Source organism: Taudactylus pleione, unplaced genomic scaffold, assembly GCF_031769625.1.
Source record: "Taudactylus pleione unplaced genomic scaffold, aTauple2 ptg000041l, whole genome shotgun sequence".
Lineage (NCBI taxonomy): Eukaryota > Metazoa > Chordata > Amphibia > Anura > Myobatrachidae > Taudactylus > Taudactylus pleione.
This window is the reverse complement of record NW_028284443.1, coordinates 33,667,854-33,683,674: the sequence shown is the minus strand read 5'-3', so window position 1 is coordinate 33,683,674 and position 15,821 is coordinate 33,667,854. Positions and strand designations below refer to the sequence as shown.

Genomic DNA, 15,821 nt, shown 5'->3' with positions numbered 1-15,821 from the left:
GTATTTCTTGGCCTGCTAGGCCACAAACAACATCAGAGCCTGCCTTAGAGTATTGCAGTGACAGGTCCTGACCACCTGATTGTAGCAGCCAACCAAGTGACTTCCTGAGCCTCCCAGCTCCACCTGATTCTGCTCAGCCTATCCCGAGTAACCCAGAGGTATATCTCCCAGCTGCTGACTCTACCAAATTGCCAGTACAATGTCTAACCTCAGTTCCTACTGAGCAAGCTATGCTGTGCTCCTATTGTAGGGGTAGCCAACCTCTGTCCTCGTAAGCTACCAACAGTTCACGTTTTCCAGACCACCTAGCAGGTGACAGGTGTATTCATTACTAAATAACACATTTGAAAAGATCCACAGGTGGAGCTTATTATATCACTTGTGATTCTGTGAGGATACCTGCAAAACATGCACCTTTGGTAGCTCTTGAGGACCAGGGTTGGCTACCACTGTCCTATTGTATTCCTGGATTTCGGTTTGTGCAGTTTTGTTCCTATCTGCTGCACAGATTCCTGCAAGTATTCTACGCCTGTGTCAGCTGGCTGCACAGGTAATTCCAGCCTGTTCCAGTTATCTGAACCAGTACCACACCTGTGCAAAGCAACCTCCTGTCTGCTCAGACTCCAGAAGCCAGCTATCAGTCAGTTTGCAAGATTCCTGCATTTCCGCTCTGCTTAGGTAAACCTGTAGCCCTGCAGTGCTATTAACCTCTGGGCACCCAGCTCTAATTTAGCATTGTTCATTGTTGCTTAATTTCTGACTCTCTACTGGCCACCAGTGAACTGTTTAACCCTGTCCATCCTGGATGAAGTTTAACTTTGCTTGTGTTGCATCCTGATATTGCAGTTTAGCCTATGACTGCACTAGAGCCTGAGAATCCTGTTTTATATTATTTACCTGGTCCCTGATTTGTTATGTTATCCTATTACCACCCATGCTGCATAGTGTGTTCCTGCTTCATTTGTCCCGGTCCTGGTATCACTACCAACTATCCATTACGGTGTTTGTTTTGTTTCCGGTTCCATAATATCTCCAGTGTTCCGGTTACAATAGAAGAGTGTCTTCTATTATTCTCAGTATCAACCCAGTTACAGCCTGATCAATCCAGTGGTACACTCTCTTCTACAACACATAACAACCTCTCTCCAACACCGAAGTCCCTGGTGGTCTAGTCTCCTCAGGCCTGCCAGCTTCCTCTACACACCTCCAGACACCCACACAGACTTTTCTCAGACACCGGGTTCACAAAGAAATACAAGTCTGATACAATTATCTTACCTGATCTGCTTTAGGGGACTAATAATATTTGTGATTGTTACATCTGTAGTTGTACAGCCGCACCTGGGACATTTATTTTTATGCTGTTTATATTTGTATATTATAACTGTTTGTTTGTGTGCATATAAATGCATTTTCCTATTTTATTAATTATGATTATTATATTTTACTTACAGTATATGGTGCCACAAGAGTTCAATAGCACTGTACATAGGGATAGAACATGCAACAGGATGAAGGTGAACAAGTTATAAAGGTACAAAACATATATACATAATTAGGTATTTACAATCTGCAAAATACATAAATAAAAGTGGGTCCTGCACATGAATGCTGACATTCTAAATGGGCTGACACAACAAGGAGAGGGGAACATAGAAGAGGGTGAGTTAGGGGGAGGCTTGATAAGTTTGAATTAAAATTTGAGTTTTAAGGGCACATTCAAAGGCTGTGAAGCTAAGCAAAAGTGTAAGTGAACATGGGAAGGCATCTCAGACATTAGGAGCAGCTTAGGAAAAAATCCTGAAGGTGTGATTGGAAACAGGTGATCAGTTAGAGGAGACAGAGGGCCTGATTCAGAGCCGGACGCTATTTGCGCTCGCTCGTTCAGCAAAAGGGGCCGGCTATTTAAATTGAGCGCTCACTCTTTGCGGTCTGTTGACGCCTCTATGTCTGAGCGAGCGAACGAAATATGCGCTCGCTGTTTTGTAAAGACGCCCCCTGGCCGCTCGAATCCTACGTCATCTCCGCTATTTATTAGATTAATCGAGTACATCGAAAGGTGTCTAAACTGTTCGCAGTGCTTGTAGTTGGATTTTCCTACCGCAATCATGCGAACAGTTCAGGCTAAGAGACAACCAAGTGACGTGGCCGATGACGCCTCATCCTGTCACTCAAATTAGCAGGCACTCGCTATTTTGCGAACACACTATTTCCGACCGCAATGACTGGTTGGCGCATGCGCATTATGACCCATACGCATGCACAGATGTGCGAACATCGCTCGGAGCGAACGAGCGGCTCTGAATCAGGCCCATAGTGCGCATAAGTGAATGTGGAGACAAGGATGTGGATAAAAGGGAATATCGTAGCTGAGCGCTTTATAGGTGAGGGGGAATTTGATTTTGCAGCAGCGGTGGAGAAGGGAGATCGAAAAATGAGGCAGACAGTGTAATTGAGGATGGATTGAAGAGGGGCAAGATAAAATTAGGTTTACATTAAAGTAATCAAGGATAAGTGCGTGGATTCAAGTTGTAGTGGATTCTAGAATGAAAAAGATCGGTGAGAAAGACATAACAATGAAAGTGTAGGGTTACGTCCAATTTTTTTTATAACAGTGGACCTATAAGAACTTTTGCATCTACCGTACTTTAGAGGCATTTAACAAGGAGACTCACTACCTGTGAATGGCAGTGGCTTTGAGGAAGATATTACTGCTGTTGAATTCGTTTTGGAATTGAGGTTTTATTTAAAATAATATATACATTTTAAGTGTAGCAATTTATGACATCCTCATTTGTAATATCAGAATTTCTACTTCAGGGTCCACAGGGTTGACCTTGGGGTATAGCTGGATCTGGATCCATGGGCACCACGCAGTTAAGCTTTGCTGCTCCCAGGATGCACTTGGGTCCGTCCTCCTCTATACCCCGGCCACAGGCACCTCAGTTTTAGTTGGTGCCCGGCCGGAGTCGGGTCACCCTGCGCAGTGGGGCTGCATAAGCAGCCCCTAAGCTTTATTCTTTATTTTTTTTAAAAAAAAAAAAAAAAAAAAGAAGAAGATTTTATTATTTTATTTTTACTGTCTTCTGAGCGGCAGCATCAGACTGTCCATCTGGACGTCTATGCTGCCGCTCCAACAGCCCCGCTGGCGCTGCGACGCCGGTACTGATCCGGGGATCGCAGCGGGACCCCGGAGTCAGTGCTAGCGTGGCTCCGGGACCACCCAAGGACTGCTGCCGGACTGAAGGGGCCAGGTAAGCCGCGTGCAGCGCTGTCAGCGCTGCACGCGGGGATAATGCAGTCTTCATGCCGCCGGTCTCTGGGGACAGACCGGCGGCGCTAGTAGCGGCGGCGGGCTCCCCCTCTTCAGGAATACCCCGCGTGTCCGCTGGCCCCCGGGGTGTAAGTACCGGCGGGGAACCGGCTTCCCCGGGGGTTTAGTACTAGCAGGGGAGGCAGCCTTCCCTGCTTCAGCGCTCCTCCCCTCAGCCCAGCGCGCCTTCTCTCATGTGTGCTGGCGTCGCTGGGCTGTAATCTCCTGGCCACTCCTCCTCAGAGCTCTCCGGCGGCCATCTTCCTCAGGCAGCATCGCAGAGCTCCCAGGCAGGCTTCCAGTGGACCAGTCCCCCTGCGTACCTCTCCCGCTGCAAAGGACAGTGTTCGCAGCGCTATAGCCCTCCCAGACACTGAATCTGGGAGGTTGATTGTAGCGGAAGGTGCAGTGAGTATAACTTCTCTGCATGGTATGTGACTTTTGCTAGTGCTGCTGTCTGTGCTTATTTTCTACTTACTGTCAGCTTTTTACCTATCCCTTTCCTTCTCCTACGGCCCGCAGGTGTGTGGGGGAGGGGTGTTCTTTCTGTGTACCTCACTTATATAAATCTACGTATTTGTGAGGTCCGTCACATACTGCGGTGTGCTCCTCAGTACCAGTTTGTGGGCTGTTTGGGTTGCATACTTGGGAGTGCGTGGGTGTTATACGCCTTACCTCGTTTCGGTGAGACACTTTTTTTGCAAAAAAGTTTGTGTCATGTCTGATGAGGGGAATGAGCGCTCCGAGGCTCCTGTGTTGTTTTCCTGCCGACGCTGTTCGGCTGGGGTTGACGGGGCAGAATTGTCTGAGGACGTTCTGTGCGGGCGGTGCCAGTTGGTACCTGGACCCTCTAAACCCCCGGTGGCGCAGGATCCTCCGCGGGCAATGTTTACGCAAGTGCTGGCGTCAATCGCGGACCGACTGGCGGTCCCGACTGCGGCCCCTTCTAGGGCGTTGCCCCAGCCTACCATGCCCCGTTCCCCGGGTGTGACTCGTCTGGTGCAGTCTCCTCCCGGGTCTCAGACTGTGGGTCCTTATGCGGGTTTGCCGGTATACGTGCAAACCCCCACGGTGCCGCAGCAGTCGATGGTACCTTTTCAGGGGTATCCTCAGGCAGTACCCCCGCCTTGGGTGGACGTCCTCTCCAGCTCTGTTCAGAGTCTGGCGGCTTCGTCTTCGGCTTTTCAACATATGTTGCACGGCTCAGTTCACGGACACGGACGTGTCTTCGGATGACGGGGAGATCCATGAAGACTCTGACTCGGATGCCGGGGCCCAGGAGATGGAGGCTAAGTCTTCCATTAATGTGCCGGCATTGGTTAGGGCGGTGCGGGCCATCCTTCACATTGAGGAGGATGTGCCCGCCCCCAGGTCAAAATACCCAAATTTTAAAAAGGCCAAGGTAGCTTCGACGGTTTTTCCCCTGTCCGATCAATTGACGGACCATATGGCAGGGGCCTGGCAGTTGCCCAGCAAGAGGTTCCAACCGCAGAAGCGGTTGGCTTCGAACTATCCGTTTCCGGAGGCTCATTGCAGGAAGTGGGAAACTCCTCCAGCGGTGGATTCCCACGTTACCCGCTTAATTAAAAGCGCTACGCTGCCTTTGCCGTCGATCTCCTCCCTGAAGGATCCCACGGACAGGAAGGTGGAGACTTGTTTGAAGTCTATTTACTCTCTCTCGGGGGCGGTGGCCCGTCCGTCCATGGCCATCTCTTGGGTGGCTAAGGCCATCGAGAGCTGGGCCAATGCTTTGGAGGATACCTTTCCGGAAGATGCTCCGGAGATCCAGAGAGCGGTGATAGGTCAAATGAGGGATGCGGCTTCCTACATTGGGGAGGCATCGTTAGACGCAAGCCTGCTAACCTCTCGGGTGTCGGCTGCAGCTGTGTCGGCGCGTCGGTCTTTGTGGCTGAGGTCTTGGAGAGCTGACACTGACTCCAAAAAGGGACTGGAGGCCTTACCTTTTAATGGGGAGTTGCTTTTTGGTCCAGACTTAGACAAAATTGTGGACACTCTGGCTAAGTCTAAATCAGCCTTCCTCCCTTCGGCTTCTGCTCCTACCAAGGTACGGAGCTCTGCTTTTCGGTCCTTTCGGGTTCAGGGCAAGGCAAAAGGTCAGTCCTTCCCGAGGCAGTCGACGACCAAGGCCGCTTCTAAGCCCAAGAAGCAGCCCTGGAGTGCCAGGCGCCCTTCTTCCAAGCAGGAAGATAAACCTTCTGCCTGATGGGACGGGCCTCCCTCTGGGGGACCTCAGAGTGGGAGGCCGACTTCTTCTATTTGCCCAGTGCTGGCACACTACCACCACGGATGCCTGGGTTCGAGAAGTGGTCTCCCAGGGGTACGCCCTGTCTTTTCGGTACAGACCGCCCCACCAGTTTTTCTGCACGAGTCCTTCTCAGGATACGACAAAGTTTTTACAGATTCAGGAAGCTATAGAGTCCTTGCTGACAGCAGGGGTCATTGTTCCCGTTCCTCAATTACAATGAGGGACGGGGTTCTATTCTCTGTTTCTGGTGCGGAAACCCAATGGTTCTCATCGCCCTATCCTCAACTTGAAGTCTCTGAACAAATTCCTCAGAGTTCCCAAGTTCAGGATGGAAACGTTACGTTCCATCATTCTGGCGATGGAACCGGGGGATTACATGGTGTCCCTGGATATCCAGGGCGCCTACCTCCATGTTCCGATAGCACCTTCGCACCAGCGGTATCTGAGGTTCGCTATCCTTCAACACCATTACCAGTTCAGGGCGCTACCCTTTGGTCTCTCCACGGCACCGAGGGTGTTCACGAAGATTATGGTGGTCATGGCCGCACATCTTCGGGACCAGAATGTACGGCTACTACCGTATCTGGACGACCTCCTGTTGCTGGCGAGTTCCCCGGAGGTACTGCTTCATCATCTCCACTTGACGGTCGCTTGCCTGCAAGCGCACGGGTGGCTGATAAATTGGAAAAAGTCCTCCCTGATTCCATCTCAGCGGATGGTTCATTTGGGAGCCCTGCTGGATTCTCGGCAGCAAAGGATCTTCCTGACCCCGGAGAAGGTCTCCTCCCTGCAGCTGAGGATACACAGTTGCCTGAGCAGTTGCCGCCTGTCGGTCCATTCGGCTATGAGGGTTTTGGGCTCCATGGTGTCAACATTCGACATGGTGGAATTTGCCCAGTTCCATTCCCGGCCTCTGCAAGGGCTGATTCTATCGGAATGGAACGGGTTACCTCACCGGATCCGCTCTCAGTTGCTGGTGTTGTCCCCGGAGGTTCGGCAGTCTTTGGCTTGGTGGCTTCAGACAGCTCATCTGATCGAGGGGCGTCCCTTTTGGATCCCGGACTGGGTCCTGCTCACGACAGATGCCAGTCTTCGGGGTTGGGGGGCAGTGACCGGCTCGTTGTCACTTCAGGGTCGTTGGTCTGCGGAAGAAGCTCTTCTGCCCATCAACATTCTGGAACTGCGGGCGGTTTATCGTGCCCTGCAGTCGTCCGGTCCCGCTCTTTACGGACGGCCGGTTCAGGTGCAGTCCGACAACGCCACCACGGTGGCGTATATCAACCACCAAGGAGGAACTCTAAGTCGGGCAGCAATGTCGGAGGTGTCTCGCATCCTTGCTTGGGCGGAGTGTCACATTCCAGCGATCTCGGCAGTCTTCATTCCCGGAGTCCTCAATTGGGAGGCGGACTTCCTCAGCCGTCACGACGTGCATCCCGGGGAATGGTCGCTTCACCCAGAGGTGTTTCAGCTACTCGTGGACAGGTGGGGGCTGCCGGAGCTGGACTTGATGGCCTCCCGTCACAAGTTGCCCGTTTACGGGTCAAGGACAAGAGACGCAGGCGCCAGTCTGGTAGACGCGCTGTCGGTGAAATGGACGTTTCACCTGGCGTATCTGTTTCCTCCGATATCCTTACTTCCTCGGGTTCTGCGGAAATTCAAGCAGGACGGCGGCACGCTCGTGCTGGTTGCTCCGGCGTGGCCCAGGCGTCCTTGGTACTCCGATCTGAGGTGTCTCTCCATCGACGCTCCGTACCTTCCTCAGCGTCGGGACCTGTTGTCTCAAGGGCCCTGCCTTTACCCGGATCTGGGTCGGCTGTCTTTGACGGCGTGGCTCTTGAGAAAGCTGTCTTGAGGTCTAGGGGTTTCTCCAGTTCAGTCATTGGTACCATGCTTAGGGCACGCAAGCCTGCCTCCGCACGGATTTACCACAGGATGTGGCGCACTTACTTTCAGTGGTGTGAATCCAGAAACTATGATCCTCAGGTGTTCCGGGTGTCCAGAATCTTGGAGTTCCTTCAATCAGGTTTGGACCTCGGCTTACGCCTGGCCTCTCTGAAGGTTCATGTGTCTGCATTGTCCGTGTGGTTTCAGCGACGGATTGCTACACTACCGGATGTTCACACCTTTTTCCAGGGTGTTCTCAGGATACAGCCTCCCTTCGTGCCTCCTGTGGCTCCTTGGGACTTGGCGGTGGTGCTACGGGTCTTGCAGGGTCATCCTTTTGAGCCTCTTGAGGTGGTGGACCTCAAGTGGCTGACGTTCAAGACCGTTTTTCTCCTAGCAATTGCTTCTGCCAGGAGGGTGTCAGAGTTGGGGGCGCTTTCCTGTCGCCCTCCTTTTCTGATTTTTCATCAGGACAGAGCGGTGCTCCGCACTCGTCCTGAGTTTTTGCCCAAAGTGGTCTCGAAGTTCCACATTAATCAGGGACTTGTTGTGCCAGCTTTTCAGTCGCCTGATCTTTCAGCTGGTGAGGCTTCCTTAGATGTAGTCCGGGCACTTAGAATCTATGTGGATCGGACTGCTTCGGTTAGGAAGTTGGATTCTTTGTTTGTCCTCTTCGGTTTTCACAAGAGGGGTTGGCCTGCCAACAAGCAAACGTTAGCCCGTTGGCTTCGTTACGTTATTTGTGAGGCTTATGCACAGGAGGGTTTACCTGTGCCAGCCTCTGTTAAGGCTCATTCCACTCGTTCTGTGTGTCCCTCTTGGGCTGCTAGACGTGGCGCCTCCGCTGTTCAGCTGTGTAAGGCGGCCACTTGGTCTTCAATTCAAACGTTTTTGAGGTTCTATGCGTTTGACACCTTCGCCTCTCAGGATGCATCCTTCGGGCGCCGGGTACTCCTTTCAGCACAGGAGCGCTCCCGCCCTTAGTTGAACTGCTTTGGGACATCCCCAAGGTCAACCCTGTGGACCCCCTATGGACCCTGAAGTAGAAAACAGGAGATATGGTAAGAACTTAACTTTGTTATCTCTGTTTCTACGAAGTCCATAGGGTCCACAGGGCGCCCGCCCTGACGCACCTGGCTTCAAATGGGCTGTGTGGCTGGTCACCGGTTTTCCGTCTCCCATTTCTGTGAGTATGGTTTCTTGTGTGTTCCAGTCTTCCTTCTCTCTGTTTAGTCTCCTCCTCCGGCCTTAGCTGCTTACCAACTGAGGTGCCTGTGGCCGGGGCGGGGTATAGATGAGGACGGACCCAAGTGCATCCTGGGAGCAGCAAAGCTTTACCTGCGTGGTGCCCATGGATCCAGATCCAGCTATACCCCAAGGTCAACCCTGTGGACCCTATGGACTTCGTAGAAACAGAGATAACAAAGGTAAGTTCTTACCATATCTCCTGTTTTATGTCATGTTGCAAACACAAAGAACGACAATATTTAAAAAAAACAACCACTTCTGTTCTTCAATGAACTCCTGTGACATGGTACAGTAGGATATGGTTTGTTATGTTGACATACAGAATGACAATATGGACGTTACGTCAACATGTGACATGTCAACATGCGGAATGTCTACATTGTGCATGTTGACAGTCGATATAGCGTTTCTCTTGTGTTAGAACCCTAACTGCAGCCTAACCCTAACAAGCAAATAAAAATAACATACAGCTGCTGGTTTGGAAATGTATGAAAGTTCTTTTATTAATAACACAATATAACAATAATATATATATATAAAATCAACACAATTCAGGTCACACAGGACCAATCAAAGCTGATATACAGTAATTCTGTGGCCACAGATAAATGGTATAAGTCCAGCAGTATACAATAAAGTGTTAGTGAAGCAAGGAAGCAGAATTTATATTTGTATGCATAGGCAGTAAGTGAGGGTTATTAGCAATGCAGGGGATATTATGGAGCATATGGACTATCTAATAATAGTCACCGTATCCAATATTGAGGGACACACACCTCTTTTCTCAATGGTAATTTGCGTGGTTAACATCTCTGGATACTTCTCTCCAATAGATTGAAACAGCACAACTGCGCACAAATTATCTACCACTGCTGGAATTCCAAGGGAGGCCTGGGGCCAGTTACCTGCGCTGCAGTTTCCATGATAATGTCACTGCAGGGCAGTGCCATGTAATGCACGCCAATTATATTACAGTGGAGACTATGCAGGCAGCAGGGCAGGGAATTTGGTGTGGATGATGTACCATAGACTTCATGCTGCACTCAAGTCAGCATCATTTTCCAGATGAGATGGCTGCAATAGACAGCAATTTGTGTGGGGATTCTTTTCTTTTTTATTCCACAGTTGTTTTGTTAAGAATTTTGTTAAGGAGTAATGCTTCCTCTTTGGTCAGTATTCGCAGTAATGTATGGTACACACTAGATGACTTGCAAACAATGCAATGACTATTTCCCTTGAACTCGCGGGAAGCTACAGTATCTAGTGCATACACAGTGTGAAATCTAACAGATGACCAAATAACATAAATTGCATCATTTGTTAGTTAAATCTTTAACTATATAATGTAACCATATCGTCTGGTTGTGCGTACACGCTGCACGATCTTAGGAGAATCGTTAACGAGTGACAGATTTTCCAGCATGTACAAAAGATCTGAAGATGCGATGAACGACGCCCTGGGAGAGCGCGCATAGTGCATACACACTGGAAGATTTAAATGATTTGTCGTTCCGATGCGTCGCAATTGCTCAAATCGTTCAAAATATCGTCCAGTGGTCTTTAAGACTGATCATATATAGCAATATTTCCATTAGGTTTTCCTAAGTCCCTACTTTGCACAATTATGCAGATGTGCTAAGTAGCTGGTATGCTAAATGAATTATTATCAATCAATTATATGACAAAGCTGTTATATTGCAGTGCTTTTGCTTGACATATTATACTAATCTCCCAGAAAAATTATTTACTTTTTAGAATGTATTCATGTCTTTTAAATGACTTCCCAGTGCAGTTATAAAATATCTTATATCTACAAATAAGGTGTTTTTAAATATGTTAAGCGTATTCTCTTGTTATTTTCATGTGATTAAGGAAACTTGAGGAAGGTAATAGTAATAACTGTATATTGTGTTTTTACTTTCAAGTCCTTTTACATAGTGTTATTAATCCCATGGAATAAAACAATATAGAAATAAAGTACACAACACTAAAGAATGAAGCAGTGCAATATGCAGCAGCTCTAATAGAGATCTCCTAATCTCCTTCAGGGAAAAACTATTAGAAAAGAAAAAAGAGCATATGGGGCTGGATGCCAAAATATGTCCAGACCAAGTTACTCAAAAATATTCCTATCAATCTCTGTCATCCCATGGAATAATCTGAAAGTTAGCAACACCAATAAAGATGATGAATTGCAAGAGTTCACAGTGACCAATCACTAGTATCAATTCACATATGTAACATGGATGGGTTCTTTTTTCAGGATGAATCGACAATGAGGGTTATGATCAGGATGAGGATAAGTTCTGTGTGTGAGGACGATGATGGTCATTGATTGTCAGTCCATAGTTGTGCTAGACACACCCCTTGGGTAGAGCTAGGGACACCCCTTGGGTAGAGCGATCACACTCACCTGTGAATGCGTGTGGCATGTATTTACTATAGTAATCTCCATGAAATTATTTAGCCTTATATCAGGAGGTTACAGCATTTTAAACACTTTCTTTTTGGATTGTACTAGGAGAAAACTTATGTTGGTGTTGTGTGTTCTGATTATTTCTAGGCAATAGTAGTGTGTGTATTGCATTTGCTACAGTAAAATATATATATATTTTTTTTGCACAACTAATACAGCGCAATGGTGGTACCATCTAGTTAAATAACCCCAACACTCTCTAAAATGCAACAATATTTATGCCAACATTTACCTTAATAAATAAGCCCCTTGCACAGGTATATTACATTGATTTTTCAACTCCTACCTATTTGATGGCCAAAATATGCATCTTACCCTATGTTTTCAAATATTGACTATTTGTACAGTGGCCCACAGTTTTTGGAAAGAGACTGAGGAGTTCCTCAAGATGTTGACTATATATTCCATTTCATCAGTTAGCCAGATACCTATAACAATCATTGCTAGAGTAAGGATGGTGCAGTACGTTTTCCAAGATGCTGCAATCTGACATGTGACTTGTCTAATAAATTTGTATAGATGTTCTGGAATTGGTAAGGAAAGTTAAACATTAGATTGTGGCTTAACAATGACACCTGTGATAGTAAAATCAGATTTATGACACAAGTCCTCAGTGGCTGAAGACTGGAACAATTCCACCATATTTACAGAAGAAAACCTTTGTCCATAATTTCACCAACATAAACCTGATGTGTTTGAAAAATGCTGTGACATTTTGCCATCTGAAAAGTGATTTAAACACATCTGTAATGTTTATATAGGACTTAGATAGCCCATCCCAAATATTGGACCTTTTGAGTCCAGTGCCTCTAAAAAATCTGACTCCAATTCAGCTAGACCAAGAGGATGTTGTAGAAATGGGTTGGGTATGAAATGCAGACTGCTTAAAAGCCGCCGGTTCAAATCCCGATACTGGATTCCAACAGCAGAGAATCCCGATGCTGGCTGGAAAGTATAGTTAACGCTCCGCTCTCCCCCTCCCCCCCTAACTCTAGACCTCCCTTGGGGTGCCTAACTCTAAGACTCCGGGGGTGGTGCCTAACCCTAAGTCCCCCCCCTGTGGTGCCTAACCCCCCCTCCCCGCACCCTAACCCTCCCGGGGGGGATGCCTGTCCCCCTAACCTCCCCGGTGGTGCCTAACCCTAACCTCCCTGGGGTGCATACCCCCCCGTGCACTTCTAACAGCTCCCGACGCCCGGCTTACCTACATTCGGTATGCCGGGAGTCTGGATTTCGGCATGGGGCTGTTATGAATCTCTGGGAAGATTCACAGTAAGAATGGTTTATCAGGAATAAAAAGTTCATAATTAGAGGTGTGAATTGATTGATAAAGAAGCTTTGAGGAATCGATTGATGGAGTCAGTTAATAAAGAAGCTTTGAGGACTGGAGTGTACTTGACTGGAGTGTGGCCTGATGGTCAAGTTGCAGCCTTAAGAGCTGATGTGTACTTGGCTGGAGGTGTGGTCTTGTGGTTGAATTGCAGCCTTGAGGGCTGATGTGTACTTGGCTGGGATTTGGCCTTATGGCCAAGTTGCAGCCTTAAGGGCTGATGTATATTTGGCTGAGATGGGGCCTTGTGGCCAAGTTGCAGCCTTGAGGGCTGATTAGGACTTGGCTGGGTTGTGGCCTTATGGCCAAGTTGTAACCTTCAGGGCTGATGTATATTTGGCTGGGATGGGGCCTTGTGGCCAAGATACAGCCTTGAGGGCTGATGTGTACTTGGCTGGGAAGCAGCGGAGACAGCTGTGATGTGTTAACTGAAGTCCACTCAGATGCAGCAGTGCAACTGAAACAGTAGTAAAATTGGTAACAAATAGTCCAGTTAGAGGCAGCAGTGCGGCTGAGACAGCTGTAAGTTTGGAAACAAATAGTCCACTTGAATACTGCAGTGAGGCTGATACTGTCATGATGAATAGATATCAAGTCCCCTCATACCACAGTACGGTAGTGACAGGCAAGATACACGATAGACAGGAGAGACTGGAACACACCACCAGGATGAACCACACACCGGAAGCAACATAATGAATGCTATAGCCGGCATCTGAGCAGAGACTCAGCTTAGGTAAAAAAGGAGAGGGATCCAATCAGGACAGAATGGAGATGATGGAGCAGCCAGATAGTAGGACCTCACGAAGTGACAGCCCGGCGTCCCAGTCTCTTAGCAAAGGGCCTGCGAGAACCTCCCGGAGCACTATTCAGACAAGATGCGGCGGCTTGTGACAGTACCCCTCCTTGACGAGGGGTTAAGGAACCCCTAGAACCAGGTTTATCAGGAAAAGTCTCAAAAAAAACCTTTTCAAAGCGGGAGTGTGCAAAGATTTTTCAGAGACCCAATAACGCTCCTCCAGTCCGTATCCTTTCCAATTAACCAAAAATAGTAGACCTCTCGGTGAAAATCTGGAATCCAAAATCTTCTCCATGATGTATTCTTGATGACCCTGGATGAGAACAGGAGAAGGTCTAACTGGACGTTTAGAACTGGACCTGGCAGAAGAAAAAAAAACAGTTTGAGTAGAGAGCAAATGGAATGTATTGTTACTTTTGAGTGTGTTGGGTAACTTCAACCGAAAGGCGACAGGATTGATATGAGATATGATACTGAAGGGTAAAATGAATCTAAGACCCAGCTTCTGTGAACGTTGACGAATGTTGATGTTTTTTGAAGACTGTCAAACCAGATCTCCAACCTTGAACATGCATGGCTTGCGATGTCTGTCAGTCAATGCTTTAGAATGAAAAGATGCTTTGAAAAACACTGCCGAACCTTCTTTCAAATCAAACTGAGCCTAGAGACTGGCATAGAGAAAGAAGTTATTCCAGAGACGGTTTCAAAAAGAATTATCTCTAGGATGCAGCACGGAATTGCAAAAAAAAAGAAAAAGTGGTAGAAGAAGAATGACAAGAGTTATTGAAGGCAAATTCAGCCAATGAGAAACTCAATACTTTTGATATTTGGAGACAAAACACCGGAGATATTGCTCCAAGGACTGATTAACCCATTCAATCTATCCATTGAACTGACGGTGGTATCCGGAAGTCAAGCTGAGGCTGATGCCAAGAGAAGAACAAAATATTTTCCAAAAATGAGTCACAAATTGAGTTCCTTGATCTGAAACAATGTCCACAGGCAATCCATGAAGACGGAATATATGTTGAATGAACAAAACAGATAACTCGTTGGCAGAAGGCAGTTTGGAGAGTGGAATAAAATGAGCCATTTTACTGAAACTGTCAACAACCGTCCAAATGACCGAACAGCAAGAAGAAGGTAGATCCATAATAAAATCCATTGCAGTATGAGTCCAGGGTTTAGACGGCACTGAGAGGGGAAGGAGGAGGCCAGAAGGAGCGGTACGAGAAGATTTATTATGGGCACTAACATCACAGGCCATGACAAATTCACAAACATCCTGGAATAAAGATTGCCACCATACTGAGCAGGAGAGTAATTCAGCATTTTTGGAGATACCCGGGTGACCAATGGCTTTAGCTGAATGACAGTCCGTAAGAACTGCTTTCCGAAATCTCTCAGGGACAAAGAGTAATCCCGACGGCTTTCCAGAAGGAGCTTCAGACTGACAAGAAAGGAGAGTATCAGCCAAATTCCTAGTCAAGGCCAAATGAATGAGATGCCGAAATTATGGTCTCTTCAGAAGGAGTAGTAGGTTGAGTGGGTTGGAAGCTTCGTGAAATGGCATCTGAGATTCCTGGAGCCAGGCCTGAAATAAATAATGTAATTAAAACGGGTAAAGAAAAGCGCCCAACGTGCTTGTCTAGCATTCAATCTCTTAGCAGTTTCAATATAAGACAAGTTCTTATGGTCGGTCACGACTGTAATTTGATGTTTAGCTCCTTCCAACCAGGAGAAAACACATGGATGAAACTTATTGTGCCAGGGGTCCTTTGGAGACAAGATAGCACCAACAACTTTGGAGGCATCTACTCAACAATAAACGGAAAATCCGGATCAGGATGACGGAGAAAGGGAGCAGTGATGAATGCAGACTTCAGAGAATTAAAGGCCTGTACCACCTTAACAGACCAGTTCGCCGTATCCGCCCCTTTTTTAGTCGGCTCCACAATAAGTGTGACAATGGGAGAAAATTATTTGATAAATCTGCGATAATAGTTCGCAAAACCCAGAAAGCCTTAGATGGCCTTAAGTGTGGATGGTTGAACCCAGTCGGAGATGGCTTTGACTTTACTGGAGTCCATAAAGAATCCCCGGGAAGAGATGACCTATCCCAAAAAAGAGACCTCCTTCGCCTCGAACTCACGCTTCTCCAGTTTTGCATATAGATTATTCTCTTGGAGTTTTCGTAAAATTTGTCTCACATGTTGGTGATGTTGCTCCAGGGATTTTGAATAAATGAGAATGTCGTCTAAATACACGATGGCAAAAACTCCAAGGAATTTGCTCAATACATCATTAATGAAGTCCTGAAAGATGGCGGGAGCATTTGACAGACAAAAAGGCATGACCAGGTGCTCATAGTGACCAGAATGAGTATTGAAGGCCGTCCTCCATTCATCACCCTCTTTGATCCAGATCAGGTTATAGGCCCCTCGCAGATCAATTTTAGACAAAATAGATGCCTCAGGAAGCTGGTCGAAAAGAACTGAAATTAAT

The 15,821-nt window shown here is 47.4% G+C and overlaps 1 long non-coding RNA gene across 1 annotated transcript in view; it reads left to right on the top strand.

Moving 5' to 3' along the window:
* The first annotated feature begins 426 nt into the window (after positions 1-426).
* Positions 427-15,821, top strand: part of LOC148538084 (uncharacterized) — a 68,289-nt gene continuing 52,894 nt past the window's right edge. Inside the window, exons 1-2 of the long non-coding RNA XR_015872502.1 lie at positions 427-678; positions 1,455-1,534. This is a non-coding gene — a long non-coding RNA (uncharacterized LOC148538084). The remainder of the gene's footprint in view (positions 679-1,454; positions 1,535-15,821) is intronic.